The sequence below is a fragment of the Lonchura striata genome, chromosome 1 (assembly GCF_046129695.1).
Source record: "Lonchura striata isolate bLonStr1 chromosome 1, bLonStr1.mat, whole genome shotgun sequence".
Lineage (NCBI taxonomy): Eukaryota > Metazoa > Chordata > Aves > Passeriformes > Estrildidae > Lonchura > Lonchura striata.
The window spans coordinates 125640173-125655974 of NC_134603.1; the positions used below are offsets into that span (position 1 = coordinate 125640173).

At 35.1% G+C, this 15802-nt stretch overlaps 1 long non-coding RNA gene across 1 annotated transcript in view; it reads right to left on the reverse strand.

Annotated features, from left to right (window-relative positions):
• The window catches only part of LOC116183296 (uncharacterized), a 52373-nt gene that overhangs the window by 16870 nt on the left and 19701 nt on the right, over positions 1 to 15802 (reverse strand). The window contains exons 3-6 of the long non-coding RNA XR_013339446.1: positions 12893 to 12980; positions 11261 to 11373; positions 10103 to 10183; positions 9209 to 9300 (exon numbers count right to left, since the gene is read on the reverse strand). This is a non-coding gene — a long non-coding RNA (uncharacterized LOC116183296). The remainder of the gene's footprint in view (positions 1 to 9208; positions 9301 to 10102; positions 10184 to 11260; positions 11374 to 12892; positions 12981 to 15802) is intronic.

The following is a 15802-nucleotide window of genomic DNA, read 5'->3' on the forward strand; positions in this document are numbered from 1 at the left end:
TGGTATGAAGTGGTGATACACAATTATTTAATGCAAATATAACATGTTACAAACATCCAAAGGTAAGAAGAAAAGATACTTTTTTCCAAATTAATGTCTGACAATTTATTGAGGATGGACATGTGATTTAGAGTGTCTTTAAAATACAAGATAAGACAATATGCATAAATCCCTCCTATTATGCAATATTCATCTGTACTGGTATGGAATGCTAATGGATATGTATTAAATCCAGAAACTCAAAGAACCCTTGGCTGTTCAGGGAGCAGCTCCCTGCAGAGAGGCTGGAAGATGATGAACTTCCTGGCAAACAGAGAGGCATCAATAAACCCTTCAGCAGCCAACATTATTACAGAGACCAGTTCAATGTCAGGGACAGCCATGGCACAGGTTCTAGGGAAGGAAAAAACCCCATAATCCAAATGCACAGATTAGTATCTAAACATGGTAAGAATAAGTCAGCTAAATCAAATGTCTGATGTGTGCAAACATTTTTAAAAACAGACCTCAAGAGAGTCACAATTAAGAGTGTCAATCAAAGCTGACAAGGACTCTAGCTCAAAGCAAAATGAGCTAATTAGGCACTGGTGATTGTTAATATTCCATAACACTGCTGCACAAAAGAGGCATCTGAGAAACACAGACAGGTACTGCCCAAACTCAGAGCAGGCACAGGCTGCAGCAGTGTCACTTGCCACTGACCACTGGGGGCACAGCCAGCAGCTGTACAGGGTCTGGAAGCCAAGTGAAACACAACCATTACTAAAAATGTCATCGTTTTTTAAAGCTCTTTGATTTTTTTGGAGAGCTTTAGTGCTTTATATGAAGGCTTGGTTACCTTTAGAGGTTTTCTTTTCTAAATATAACTGCTCAAACTTTCAAAACAAAAAACCAGAAAATTTAATGACATAAATGAAAAAAATGTAATTAAATCTCATTTTTAAAGGAACACAAAGTAATAATGATATTTCTAAACAATTTCACAATTTCCTCATTAAAAATTGTTAGTTAAATTACACACTAGCAAAAACGAGATCTTGAATTTTGGGTTGAAGCCAGCTACAAACCAGCAAATTTGTCCCTCAGAGCTCTTTTTTACTACCAAAAAACCCCAAATATTTCTTCTTCTTCCCCATCCAGAAATATACTGCTGAACTAAATGACCAGTTTTAATTTTGTCATATTTAAGTATTAATGGGGAAGCTGAGGTTCTCGTGTAGTTCTGTCTGACCAGCACATCCAGGGATCATAGTAATAAATATTCCAACTCTGGATTTCAGTGTTATGTTTTCAACAAATACAATACAAATCTGTTAAAAGAAAGATGACACAAAGAAATGTTAAAAGAAAGACATTACTTACAAAAAAACCCAAAACTTACTAGACCTCAGCAAGCAGAGGTATTTCACTGGTAAGCATCAGCTTTTAGTAAGCTGTCTGGCATTGAATTCAGAAGGAAAACACTGGACTACTAGAGCCACAGAGAGTGCATGTGGCTGAAGCATGTCTATAGGAAGAATCATATTTTGAAACACAGAATAAAGGAGACTAGTAGAGATGCAGAGGGTTTGAAAAGGCCAGGAGACAAGTAAAAAAAGCCCAAAACACCAAAATGGAGAAGGGTGAACATAGAACAGTGGAAAAACAAGGCATGTCTCAAAAGCACTGGAAAGTCCTGGAACTACTGAGACTTCTTGCAAAGTTGAATCCCTCCAAACTTCTCACCCATAGGATACCTTGATCCACATGGTAGCACTTGAACTGGTTTCAATAGCAAAACTTCAATTATAATCTGATAGGACCAAGATTTATTCACATCTACTCCTGCAGTTTGAAGAGATATTTATTTTTGTGTAGTACATTACACAGATGATTTTGTGTTACCATTTCGTCTTTAATTTACAAATAGTTTCAGAGGAACTTTGGAGGAAGATATTACTGGTTCAGTATTTATAGCCAGCAAAGCACAAAGAATCACTCCTAGCGCATTCATTTATTTTTCTTCCTAATTTTATCATGGATAGGCTTTATTTGTAATGCCACGACTGACTAGACTTCTACCAAGAGATGACTGAATTCTCCAAAGCAACCTCAAAGATCCTGTCTGTACCAAACCTTTATAGATGTTCCCTACAGACTAAAATTAAAAAACTTAACATCTTTTTCTTGAAAGCATCAGTTTCCAATATAATTCACATGAAAAAGAAGTTAAACAACAATCTCCATACTGCTTAACAGAACATCTCACCCCATCATCCATGTGTTCTGAATAGTTGAAAATTTTCACTATCATACCAAGAGCACAGCCTAAATCTTCCATGGTCTCTGTTCCAGCTGGTCCTGCAGAAGCACCACTTACTGCTAGGTGGAGAGCCTTTGTTGGACAGTAACAGAACACCTTAACATATGAAAAGGGATTTTTTTGCATTGCAATGAACTTCTACAATATCAGGAGCTTTTTTATAACTCTTATGTTTCATGGATGATTTATTCCAAGTCCACATTCTCATTATAATTTAATGTCCTAAACCACAAATGTATCTCTTCCATATTCATGTAAAATCATGGTGTGGTACTACTTGGAAGGTGCTTATTTTATAAAAGAAAACTAACTACATCAATATTTTTTATCAAGAAGGAGGATCCTGTCAGTGCTCACATAGGACAGGAAACAGGAGGCTGTAGTTGCTGCTTTGCTTATTTCAAAGACTTGAACCCCAGAATTTGGCCTCCTAGCTGAGGGTTGTAAGCATTAAGCTAGCCAAGATGCCTGAGTGTATCTTTTTTGATCACTTATTTTAACAAGAAATTCCATATTGGAGCAAAAACATGCCCAGAAGAAAAAGTTTAACTGTATGTAGTATGAATAAAAAAAATAGTGGTTTGGACTTTCACAAATGAAAAAAAAAAAACTTTTCTGAAAACTCCTGATTAACCTTGGCAAAGATCTGGTCATATCCCTTTTCAGACTAGACAATGATTAGCTAGCTTAACTCATGCAAAAATTATTTCAGTTTTTATAAATGTAGCGGCCATTAAAATCATACCATTTCTTAAGCATGTGCACCTACATACACATAGATTCTGAAATATATTGTGTCTTGATAACCTCATAAATATACCTATGAGGTAGGAAAGAACTCTGAACTTCTAAGAAACTTTTAACTTTTCATTCCTGAAACAGATATAGCAGGCACTGTTATTTATAGCAGTCATTACCTGTCAGTCAAAGCTGCAATAACTTGCCAAAGGGTATTTCCCAAGTATTCATTAAAGTACTGAAACTGAGCATCATAAACGTTGGCAGAACTGTTTCTGGACATCATCCCATCTATGGCATATCTGTGACAGCAAGCAAAAGCTCTGGAACTGGAGACCTAAGAGGGACCAAAGAGTCATGATGCCAAGTAGGAGCTATTCAAGTGGCACAAATCCACCCATCACAAAGCTGCAGCTGTCATCAGCAGGTCTCACCCCATTCCTAGCAACTTATGACTAATAACTACTAAAATCTATTATAAAGGATTAGATGTACCTCGAGGCATTTGTGCTTTTATACAGATGAAAGTGTAATAGAAGATAATTTTAATAGAGCTATTGCAGCAGAACTTGAGGCCTCTCCATACAAACAAGGCAGTCTTTGCAAGGGAGCTGACATTACTTTGACCACAATGAGTTTCATTTTGCTACTTAAGCCTTGTTTCCTCTTATCTAAATGCCACCTTAAAAGCCTATTTTATTTCTGAGGCTCAGGGGGAAAATAAGAAGTTTATCCTATTTTAATTCCAATCCAGTGAAACATTTTGTTCATTCAAACCAACAGCATTAATTTTACCTGAACTAAAGTTATACATAGAGTGAACACTTGGGTTTAAATTAACATTCAAAATTTCAGTTGTCTGCACCTATAAAAAGCCACCACAGGAAGAGGAGATGCTCTGGAGATGCACATGCATCTGAAAGGAGAGAAAACACACTGTGAATTACTGAAGGCAGAACAAACTGTGAATGCAAAATATAGCTGATTCAAACATGCACCCTCTGGGCTTGAAGGCTGGCTGATACCTCTCTGCCATGAACATCTTTGGTACAAATGGTCAGGATTTTTTCATGATCACCCGAGGAAAGTTCTCCAAGCAGCATGGCAATAAAGAGCATTTAGCTCAGTGACCTGAAAAGATTTAGGTAACCCTCTAAAATCAGATGGCTTCCAGTACCATCTACCATTATTATTACTAGAAATTAATTCTGCTTACATCATGAACTAATTCACCATAAAAACTGGCTTGTACGTACAAATTTCCTGATAGTCAACATGAGATGCCAGAAGAAATCCTGGTATAAACAGAAATTTGATCCTTCTCCAAACCAACAACAATCCAGGTGAGAATAAATGCTGCAGATGGTCAGCTAGGCAGGGTAGGAGGGATGGATAGATAAGAAGTTGTACATAAAATGGAATTGAAAATTCTGTGGTTATAATCTCCATAGAGATTATACCAGACTTTATGAAACTGTACTAATTGTACAAGAACATTTATTGGCAAACTAAAAATAGTCCTTAGAAAAGATCAGAGACATTTTAAAAATAGATAAAGCAATAAGGGGATGATTACAAAATATGGTATAAATGACTACACAGAGTTATGTAACACAAAGTGACTACGGAATTATTCAGATTTGATATTAACAGGGGGAAAAACCCCAGTGTCAACTACTGCATGTAATTTTAAGGAGGCAAATATAAAAATACATGGAAATATCTATAGAAAGATATAATGCATTTTTTACTACAGGGAAAATTTAGGCAGTTCTGTCAGATATTCATGACCTCTCTAAAGTCTCTTTCCTATTTTGTAATTCCCTTCAGCAGATATTCTATGTTGGAAAAAAAAAACAAAAGTACTGAAAGTTTTCACAAAGAGAAAGAGTACTCACACCAGGAGAAAAACATTCAGAAGTTTGAGGTAAGAAAGGGTAAAGCCAAAAATCAAATGGCACAAGGTATCCCTCTGAAATGGGACTAAAACTAAACATAGACGTAAACTGCTTGGTTTGACATAAACAAACCCAATAGTTTTGGCTTCCTTCTAGCCAATGGATATATATGTATTGAATTGTATGTATAAATACTGAATGTGTACTTTGTTCTTAGCACACCATTGTAGTAATATGTTCACTTTTAGCTTTTGTCTCAGTTCAGAATAGTCCTACAAAACCCTGGTAATTAAGATGTGATAAAAATGCCTATGAGGTAGCAGAAATTGAAGAAAAATCCATGTTGCTTTTCTCAATAGGTGCTGTGTTGTTTAATATGTTATAGCAATATGCTAATATGTTTAACATTTAATATGTAAACTATACTAATATGACTATTTTCACACTGTATTTACTTTCTGTGAATTAAACAAAAAGGCGATGTCCAAAACTGCTTCTTGTGGCAATCCTTCAGGGCTGTTGCCAAGCTCTCTTTCAGCCTACCAGATGCCATTTCTACATCCAAAACCCATCAGGGTTATGAGGCACAAAGTTCAGCCTGGGCTGGGATGGTCAAAAACTCAGTTATCTCTGCCTCTCTTCATAGGCCAATGTGCTCTCCATGGAGCAGAGATGTACTGTATTGTATACTGTTTCCTCAAGGTGTAGCAACTTTTGCTACAGCTTTTGAAGCAAAAATACCCCAAGCATGCATAAATTTATGCATGCAACATAAATGGTATATTTTGTACTAAAAATTAAGGAAGTTCATCTCAAACTTTACAAAGGATTTTCCTTACATCACTACTTTTTACAAACTTGAAATGAGAGTGGATTTTCCCTCCATTTTCTCTGTCACTGTATATTCAGTAAGATTTAGATGAGACACCAGATACTGGGGTTTTTTTACATATCCATTTGATTTGAACACAGACATACCATCTTAAAGTTCCAAATAAGAAAGTCTGGAGTTTTTGTGTCCACAGCCCCAGAGTAGGCACAGATAATACAGTGTTTTCTGTCTCCTTGTGCTCAAACACAGCTGTATCTTGGAGAAACTATCTCCAAGAAGCAAGCTGCATATACTTGTCCATTTAGTCTGGGGCCTCCCTGCTGTGACAATCAATCATTAGAACTACAGGCAACATTGATTTTATGCAACATGAATGCTTATGCATTCAGCACTGTTCTGAGAACAATAAGTTATTGTCTCAGAAGTTGCTGATCTGCTCTCCCTGACCTTCCACTACCCAGTTAGCACACATGCTGGCTGGCCACTTGGCAAATATGAGGCTCAGAACCAGCTGAAAGGTTCAGCTGATAGGAGATGTGTGAGTGCTGAAAGAAAATTTATTAAATTATAGATAGAAAAGATAGAAAATTTATTAAATTATAGTAAATTACACAGTATTGGGTTACAAAATGTTCTGAGTTTATTATTATTTATTAATTCTTCCAAATTTATATAACTAAAAGTAATATTTGATGCAATTGAAAGTGGAAAGTGTCTATTTAATCTACATCCCAAAGAGGGCAAAATTAATAAAGGAGATTTCACATAACTCAACATATTTGATCCTTAGATCTACATTTGTCATGCTCCTTTTCTGTGCTATTATTTCCCAAGGGCAACATTTATATATTCCTCTGTATTCTCTTGAAATTTAAGTTCAGCAACATTTTCAGAAAGTTTGGTAAGATGATGGGCTATTTGCATCCAAAACTATAAGATGTATAAGGAAGCCATTTACATCATATTTTTGTCAATCACACTAATGAATGCCTCTGTTAAAGTGGATGATTCTCTGACTGTTACATGATTACTATACACAAAGTTTTTATAGGGAAAAGCTGGGCCAAAAAGATAAATCAATGAATAGAGTTAATTACAATTCTGTCAGTTGTCAGAAGAGTCTGAAGGACAATGCTCAATATAAAACTGAGAAATCTTGAAATTGTTATTATTTTTGGCTAATGATTATTCTACAAATTGCCTTATTAAGGTCTAAATTACTTTTGTAGCTACACATCTCTCCAAAGACCATGGAATTTGAAAATCACTGTCTACACACCAATACACTCTATGCCTGACACCTAAAATGGAAGACTTGTTTGCTTGCCTTATGTGTGGGTGAAACAAATCACTGAGATTTAGTTATGCAAAGAATCTATGAGGGCCTACCATCATGTTTGAAAAGGCTCCATGTTCAAGCCTACATCACCTCTGGAAGTATCAGTTCTTCTGAGTTACAACTCAGAGCCCTTCAAAAAAAAGGTTTTGCCTGAGGCACACAAAAAACTAGCACTCAGAAAATTGATGGCTGTGGCTGGAGGGTAACTGAGGCCAGGAGTATCATCTGGCATGTAGATAACATAGTATGAAGCTTCTGAAATACATCAAAGTGACTGTGCTTTTATATAGATTGGTGTCACAAAACCTAGAAGATCATTGTTCAAGGCAGGAACACAGAAGAATAGCTACAAAACATTCCTCGTGCAAGGGGCAGCAGCTCAGTCAGTAACAGCCTACCTAACACCATCCATCTTCCAGTCTTACTTATCATCACTATGCATGGCTTGCCTGAAATTTGATCAACCCATGCTAGAAGAATAGATTTGATGATCTCATTGACCTTTTTCCATCTCTAATTCCTGCAAACCTACAACCCAAAAATCCAAATAAATGCAAATATGCAACTTCCATGTGGCTAAATTTCCAGCAAAGACAGATCAGGATTTGTAATTTGTCTCTCATCTCTTCTTGCTGAACACCTTATCTTAGCTGGGAGAAAAAAAAAGTTTACTACCTTCCTTAGGCAAAATGTTCCTATTTTCAAAATAAATTAGAAATTTGCTCAGAAAAAAAAGGTGCAGTTCAATGATATTATCAGCTCACAAGGTTAGCTGGAAAATTTGCCTTTCTGTAGAAAAAATGAAGTACATTCATACACAAAGAGGCTCAGCTGTTTTGTCTGTGTTCCTCTTTAAAGGATGTCTAGCAAGTCTGCTGAAAAACCAAAATAGAAGAAAAGAAAAAGTATGTGCTTGCTTTCTAAGTATACAGCCAAAGCTTTTTCACTAAAAGAGAGTCTGAAAGAGACAGAGCTTTTAACAATCATCCTAAAGCCAGGAATTCCGTCCCAGTTAAGGTAAAAATCAGACCAAACATTAGAACAGAACAATGTAATCCACTGTTTTAAAATAATAATTATGAACACAGCTGTAAGGCACAGAGAAGGTGGCAAGCCTTTCATGTTTCCTTTCCAGGAAATGAAAGGGAACGTAATTTCATTCAGACCAAAGAAACCAGAGGAATGGAATTGTGCCAGAAAAGTCTCCCCAAAAAGTAAGTCTGGGCAGGGGAAACTCCTCAACCTCCCAAAGAGTCCAGCCTTAGCAAGTAAACAATGAGAAAAAAAAAAATTCTAACTCAACAGAGGGCAGTTATGAGCAGATAAATTTAAAAAGAAAACCACCAAAGCAACAAATGAAAAAGTAGGTAAGAATCACTTGAGTGGTGGAGCAAAGAAACCACTTTTTAAAAGATACACATATTATTTTTGATGTAAAAAGAGTTAAAAGCATGAAAACACATTTGTATTGACACAAAAAGTACTAAGAATCAAAATATTCAATTATATGCTTATCTGGAAAGAAAAAGAAGGCATATTTATTTCTGTCTGACTGATGCGTTCCAGATATTAGCTTGGTATCTCTCAGAACAAAAAAAGTAACATCTTATGAAACAGGTTTGTGTTGGGTTTTTTTTTAACTTCCTCTGGCAACATTTTCCTGCAAGAAGAAACAGACTGTGCCTCAAAACATGGCTGCCTCTAAAGCCAGGAAGAGTGAATGCAGGTGGGAAGTTCAAGGCATTCCTTCAAGTGCATGGAAGGAGGACTTTGGCTGCATGAATCCACCACATCCTGTTGTGAAAGGACTCCCAGAGTATGGACAGGGAGAAAGTGAATTTGACCCAAACAGAACACACTTTTAAGACCTTTGACAATTTTGACATCATGCCATCCCTAAATAACGAGTCTATGCGTCAAGTTGAACTGGCCATGTAAAAAGCAGTAGACATCTAGTATGCCAAATAGGAACAAATGACAAAAAAATTCATCAGAACATCTCACACCTGCACAGAAAGGAAACAATCTGACAGCACTCATTTCCTGCTTGTTGCAGAGCTACACTTCAGAACAGCTTGTGGTCATACTGGAAATTTTACCTCTGCTGCCGAGCTTCAAAACTTTCGTACACCTTTGGCTTTCTTGTAGCTTCCATCACATTTTCTTTATCTGTTATGTCAGTCACCAACTGCTGTACAGAAAGAAAGGGAGTTATTTCAACTCTCAAATTTATTTTTTCTACTTCATATGTTTTACTAAACTGAGACAAGAAAAAAAGGAAAAAAGAGCTGGAAGAATACACCTAATAGACTTGTTTTAATTTCTGTTTCTTAGATGGAAAAGAAAAATAATTAAAGCCACAAACACCTATTTTGATAGTGTTTAGACTGAATATGAAGGAGAAGTAAAATGAACAGAGCGAATTGCAAATATCACTGATGATACCATTAAAACTCTTCCACTAGATAAAAATTTTAGCAGAATTATTAACTTAGAGTATTTCTGCTCATGCAAGCTCAATGCCTTTTTCCGTATGCACCATGAAAAACTTCAGTATCTTCAGAAACTTCATTTAAACACCACCAATCATTTCATTGCTCTTAACAGGATTCTCAACTTGTACGAAAAATATACTATTTTAGCATATAGTGAAACATGCTACTGTCAATGTTTCTAAATTGCAGATTAAAACAATTAGAAATATATTTGAAATTTCAAGCACAGAATCTCCCTACAGAACATTATCCTTTACTAGATTTTCAGAAATGCACATGATGAGGACTTTCCCTAGCATCTGTGGATTGAATTACAGGTATATTGGCAACATAAAATTATCATCTTTACTATGCAAGGGGTCAGTGACTCTTTTTTGTCAGAATGAACAATTAAGGCATATTGCTTTGTATCAGTTCAAGTGCTTATGTGATTGTTGTAGTTACCTTTAGCCATTAAAAAATAACAGAACTTAAACTTGTGTTTCAAGCATCAATTACCTAAATGACATGGAGTTTGTAGAAAAGATGTCTGCACCTCAGCAGTATTGTATCTCTATGTGCCTCCAGGAGGATAAAAAGCTAACAAAGAGTAAGTAAAAGAAGATATTAATGACAGATCTTTGTCTCAAATTGTGACACCAGCAGCTGCCAGTCAGTGTAAAAGGAAAACAAGGCAGATAATTACTTTGATGAAGATACCACATGCATTGAAATTCCATCCAAATGGAAATGACAGAATCTGCATGTTAAATTTACTTTGCCAGCCTTTCACATGTTCAATGAAATATACCACATATTTAGTTTTCAGAATCAATTGCATATGAAACTAGAAAAACAAACAAAACAAAAAAGCCACTAAAGAAACAAAAAACAGCACTAATAAAAAATTATTTTTCAGAGGAACTAAAGCTAACAAGAGCTTAACAAATTTCCTTTAATTGTTATCATTGGATATCACAAGAGAAAACATCTTTAAACACTGAAAATGGACAGCATTAATAAAGAATCTTTTAAAAATTGAAGGAGTGACAAGCTCACAAAGTTATTTTTTTTTAACTACTACATGGAGACAGGAATGTTTTTAGAATATGTATAGTTACATAGCATAAATGTAAATTCCCAGCACTAAAATCTGGAGAAAATATAAATCTGCAATAAAGATTCAGGAAGAAAACTTTTTAACTTGCCAAGTATATCAAGGGAGTGAATATTATTGATACAATAATAATATTTCTAATAATTAATTTTTTATTTGATTGTTACTTAAACTTTCAAGCAGCTGTTCATTGGACTTTAATAAAGGAATTTCTCTTCTTTTATGCTCTTGGTAAGAAAATTCCATGGCAGTCCATGTTTGGCTGATTTCTTCCAAAGTTTGGGAACAATAAGAGCAAAAATAACAACATCTGTCTATATATATCACATTTCATATTTGGAATTGAGGAATTTAATAAATTATATGTAATTCACAGTGATGGTAAACTACACCAAAGACAAAAGGTTCATTTTGCTAGGCTGTGAATTTTGATACCTAGGTAAGTCACATGAAAAGATTCAATTTTACCATTAATTTCTTGAAACAAGACCTAAACAAACAAATAGTTTGCTACATACTCTTCTGCAAAAACAGAAGGAAAAAAAAGGTACCTCTCTCACCTTTTCACTACTCAACTCTTGCACAGCATTGGCAAGTATGCTTTAGACTTCATTTTCTACCTTTATGAAACTGGACTCCTAGAAGGTCTGAGAAGGTCTTCTGCAACTAAAAGCTGCCTGTAAAGAAAAGAGACAGCAGGGAGCAAATTAAGTCAATGAAAAAGTCTGACACAAGCATATAACAAAGTGTTCAAATGGAATCTAACTAAAAAACACAATTAAATAAGTTAAACGCACTCTAGATACCAGATACACTTTCAGGTTTGCCACCAAAGTGTGGACTTAATCAGCCTAGTAGAAATATTTCTTGATGCTGTTACAGGCTTTTTTTCTTTTTGCTTTGTTTTGTCTTGTACCCTGGTGTTCTGTACTTCATAACACTAAAGGTAATTTATGTGCACAGCTGCCATTGAAGCTGATGTAAGATACAGACTCAGTATCTGCAGAATAGAAACATTGGGGAGTGATGCAGATATTTGCAGTATTTTGTTGCTACCTGGTAGGACTAATAAAATTCAATTTAAAAAACCTTAAATTTTTTATAAATTATTTGAAAAGGTGACAGTCAATTATTTTTTCATTTTCTTTTTGTGAAAAAATACCACAATTTTGTGCTAATACTGCTAGGAGCTTTCTGCATTGAAAAGAAGTTTAAACGTGCTTTTATTAAAACTGTATGTGATTAATCATTGTTATATTAAAGAAAAAGAGAAAAATTCCGTTGCACTCTCTGCTACACTTTCAGATTCAAAGTTTTTTAATTTTAAAAATAAAAAAAAATTGGAAATTGGTCTTCAATATTTTTTTCAAAAAGGTGTAAAAGAAATGTATTAAAATTTTGAAAACCAACAACTATGAACCAAAACCACAGGGATATTTTTTTGATGTTTCAGAACCCAGTTTCAGAACTGGGTAGGTGGAGTTCACAATTTTGAAGAAATTTAGGAGAAAACATCTATGATGAAATCTGATTTTTCTCTTAGAAGACTAATAAATGGGCATGCAATAAAGATAATTTGTTTCTGAATTAAACAAATACAAAAAAAGAAGCAGCTTTATATATGTTAGATTCAAGACTTTGTATTCAACCACTGTGCTGTCTGTGAGGCACAACTGCATTGTCCTGCACTACAGGACACTAGTAGGGAGAGTGTTTGTTGTTACTTTTACTTCATACTTCTCTTGTCCCCTTGGAATTTTCTTCTGTCAACAAAACATTGAAATACTTCAGGCAAAAGAAGTGACCTCCCTTTAAAAATGAGTACCTTCCCTGCAGCTCCCAGCCCTCTGGAGCTATGTCCATGAGCAGAGCAGACGAACCTCTGCAAATTCCACCTGTAAAAGTGATTGTTGTCTGGAGGGGTCTGCCATAAATCCCCACCCTCTTTTTCTATTTCCCATATTGCCTCAACTCAGAGAAGTGACAGCATGATTTTACTTATAACTCCACAGGGGCTGCAAACTCATTCAGAAAAATAAAGTTTTAAAAGAAAGCCTTCAAAACAAAGCTTGTTCCAGAACATCCAGCTTGGACATGAGTAAAAAGCCCACCAAAACATCCAAGTGGGTGGGAAGAGTGAGGGAGGGGTGGCACTGAGACAGATAAATTGCAGAAATAGATGGCTGTGGAACCTGCCTTGGCAAACCTTCTGAGCTGCTCATCCATCTGTTCCACATTAATCTCTCACCACTGGGTTTTAGTCCAATCATCAATGCTGCTCTGAAACAGAAAGTACAGATAAAAGCATCAACTACATTTGGTGTAAGACAAGCTTCTGCTACAAAACAGAGAAATGGATGCAGAGGAAAGCCCACCCTACAGCAAGAGTTCACAGGCCTAAACTTTTTCCTACACCACCATTACTTAGCAGGCACACATGAAATCCATCTTCTCTAAATTCAACTCAAAGATCAAGCACTTTAACAGTCTCATGTTGCAGTGTCTGATAAAAACATACCTGCACAACTTTCTTGTGCCATTAGACACTCACCTGTACCCACAGGTAACACACAAGTGCACCTGGGAGATTTTGGAAAGATGCCCTGCAACTCCTCCTGGGGGTGTACCAGCAAAATTACAGAAAGAAGATCTAGTACATGTATTTTTAACCTTGCCTATGAAAGACAGCATCTTGAGGGAAACAGAATTTTGCAAGACTGACTCCCCATACAGATCTGTACCCTGACTTTTCTGGACTCCTGCTTCTGGATATGTAGAGCTTTCTAATGTAGAGTTGTGAGTTCTAAATTTGATTTTATGGATTTCTGAATTTTTATTCAGTTACTTAAATAATCAAGCAAGTTCTGGGCATTAAGAAAGCTCTAAAGGAAACTACAAAGTTTGTTTTACTCTGGGATTATCTTGAAATTGGTTGACTTGGGAACCGAGATATTTTTACTCTGGGTATCCTAAAACATAGCAACTATTATTTTAAAAACAAAAGAGACAGTAAAATCTTCAGTATTTAATTTTTTAATCAAAACTATGGCATTTCTAGGATTAAATTAAAAATATAACACTCAAATATAGTCTAAATTTGTAAGTCATTTATAAGAAATGTTAAGAAAAATCTTACATTAATATAAACATAAATATCCCACAATTTATTGAGCAACTGCAGTTCTTTTCAACATTGTTTCATGTGCCTGTAGCCTGAAATAGATATTTCAAATAGTTCTGTAGATAGAGCCCTGCATTAGAAACATTTCTTTTTCCAGCATCTCAAGCTCTTGATTTTCTGGAAGAGGGAAGAAACACTCAAAGTACAGTTGTAGGGTATATTGAACTCACTTAACCTGTCAATGAAATCTATAGATCCTGCATATATAAATCAAGATAAGAAAAGATGAGAGAATTATGGCAAAGAGGCTACAAAGCAGCATTTGCATTGCCTCTGAAAGCACCCAAAAGCATACAAATGTCTCTGTATTGAAACCACAAAAGAAAAGCTGCATAGAAAGAAGTTAATTTATATTCTTGCATTCTTTAACTTATTAAACCACTTCTTCTTAAAGTTATAGAAATGTTAACAAAGTCCCCTCATGATATTTTAAAAAAGAGCCACTTAGTTTACTTCAAGCTATTCTACTCAAGAGTACATTATGCTGTGTAAAGGAACATGAGAAAGTATTCTGAATTGTAATTTTATTTTGGTAAGCATATGCAACACTGGAAGAGAAACAAGAAACCTGAATTATACCAAGAAACAAGAAACTAGAATTATACCAGAATCTTGAAAAAAAAGTATCTCCAAACCAACAAACAAAACTCCCCAAAACACCAGTTAAACAAAAAACCTTCCAAAACAATCCCTCAAAAAAAAACCTCAAACAAACAAAAACCAGCAGAAAACCAAAAATTCCAACTCACACATATTTTAATGTGTACATTGAAATATTAACTTTTGTACTGAAATATTACAAGCAAATATGTTTTTCTAAGAATCCTCATCATGTTATTGAGATGAACATATGGATTTTCTACATCAAACCAAAGGGAGCTTCCATTTTAAATCTTTCTCTGAATCCCATCTGCTTATCCATGAAGAACAGGTAGTGACATTATTAAGAAAAACAGAGACAGAAAGGGCTGATCCCAGAATTCAACATATGTCAGGTAAAGTGCATTTTCTTCTGATTAACTGCAATGTCAGATGCCTGAAGAGGAATTACTTTGTGCTATACTGACAGAGGTCTATTCTTTGACGCAATTCCTATTCACCAGAGTAACATTTTCTTTAAACAAAAAAAAAAAAAAGCACACATGGTAGAAATACACCAGTAAGATCTGTATATTAAGAGTGACAATATTCCTGCATCTACTCATAAAAAACAAATTACAGTGGAGGAATAATTTAACTAAAACTGTACTCTATGTCATAGTTTTACTAGAATGTTTTAGAATTCATTTTATGGATCACTGGCAATTATAAACTATTTGAACTTAATAAACTCAGTTATTTTATGTATCATTATATAAAACTTCATTTTAATTATGTTGGGACTCTTCCACACAGTAAAATGGAGAGTTCTACTCCTGCTGCTATACACACTTTTAAATATGTACAGATGACCAGACTGTAGTTTCTCATTCCACAAATGATCATTTTTGACCATGACATCAAAGACAAACATCAGTTATATATTTAGTTATAATTCTAAGTACACACCTTAGGATCAAAATCCACCATCAGGAACCGGTTTTGAGAACGCCTAATTAGTCTGATTTAAAATAAACTGACAAATTTAATCCACCTGAATATTCCACTTACTTTAGGTCTGATCTTCATAACAGTCAAGAGATTTCAACTTCCCCACATATTTCTGAGATATAAAGCTATTTTCTGAACTTTCTAAGAATCTGCAAGGCAAAACCCCACATCTAATCAGGTTTTGTTTTTTTTTTCTTTTACTACTAGCATCTCATGAACAAATTCCGGTGGAAAGTTTTAGTTTCTCCCTCCTTTAGTGCTATTAGCTATGTCAGTTTTCAACACTGGACTTGGTAGTACACAATAATTTAAATCCTGTGCGTCTAAAACT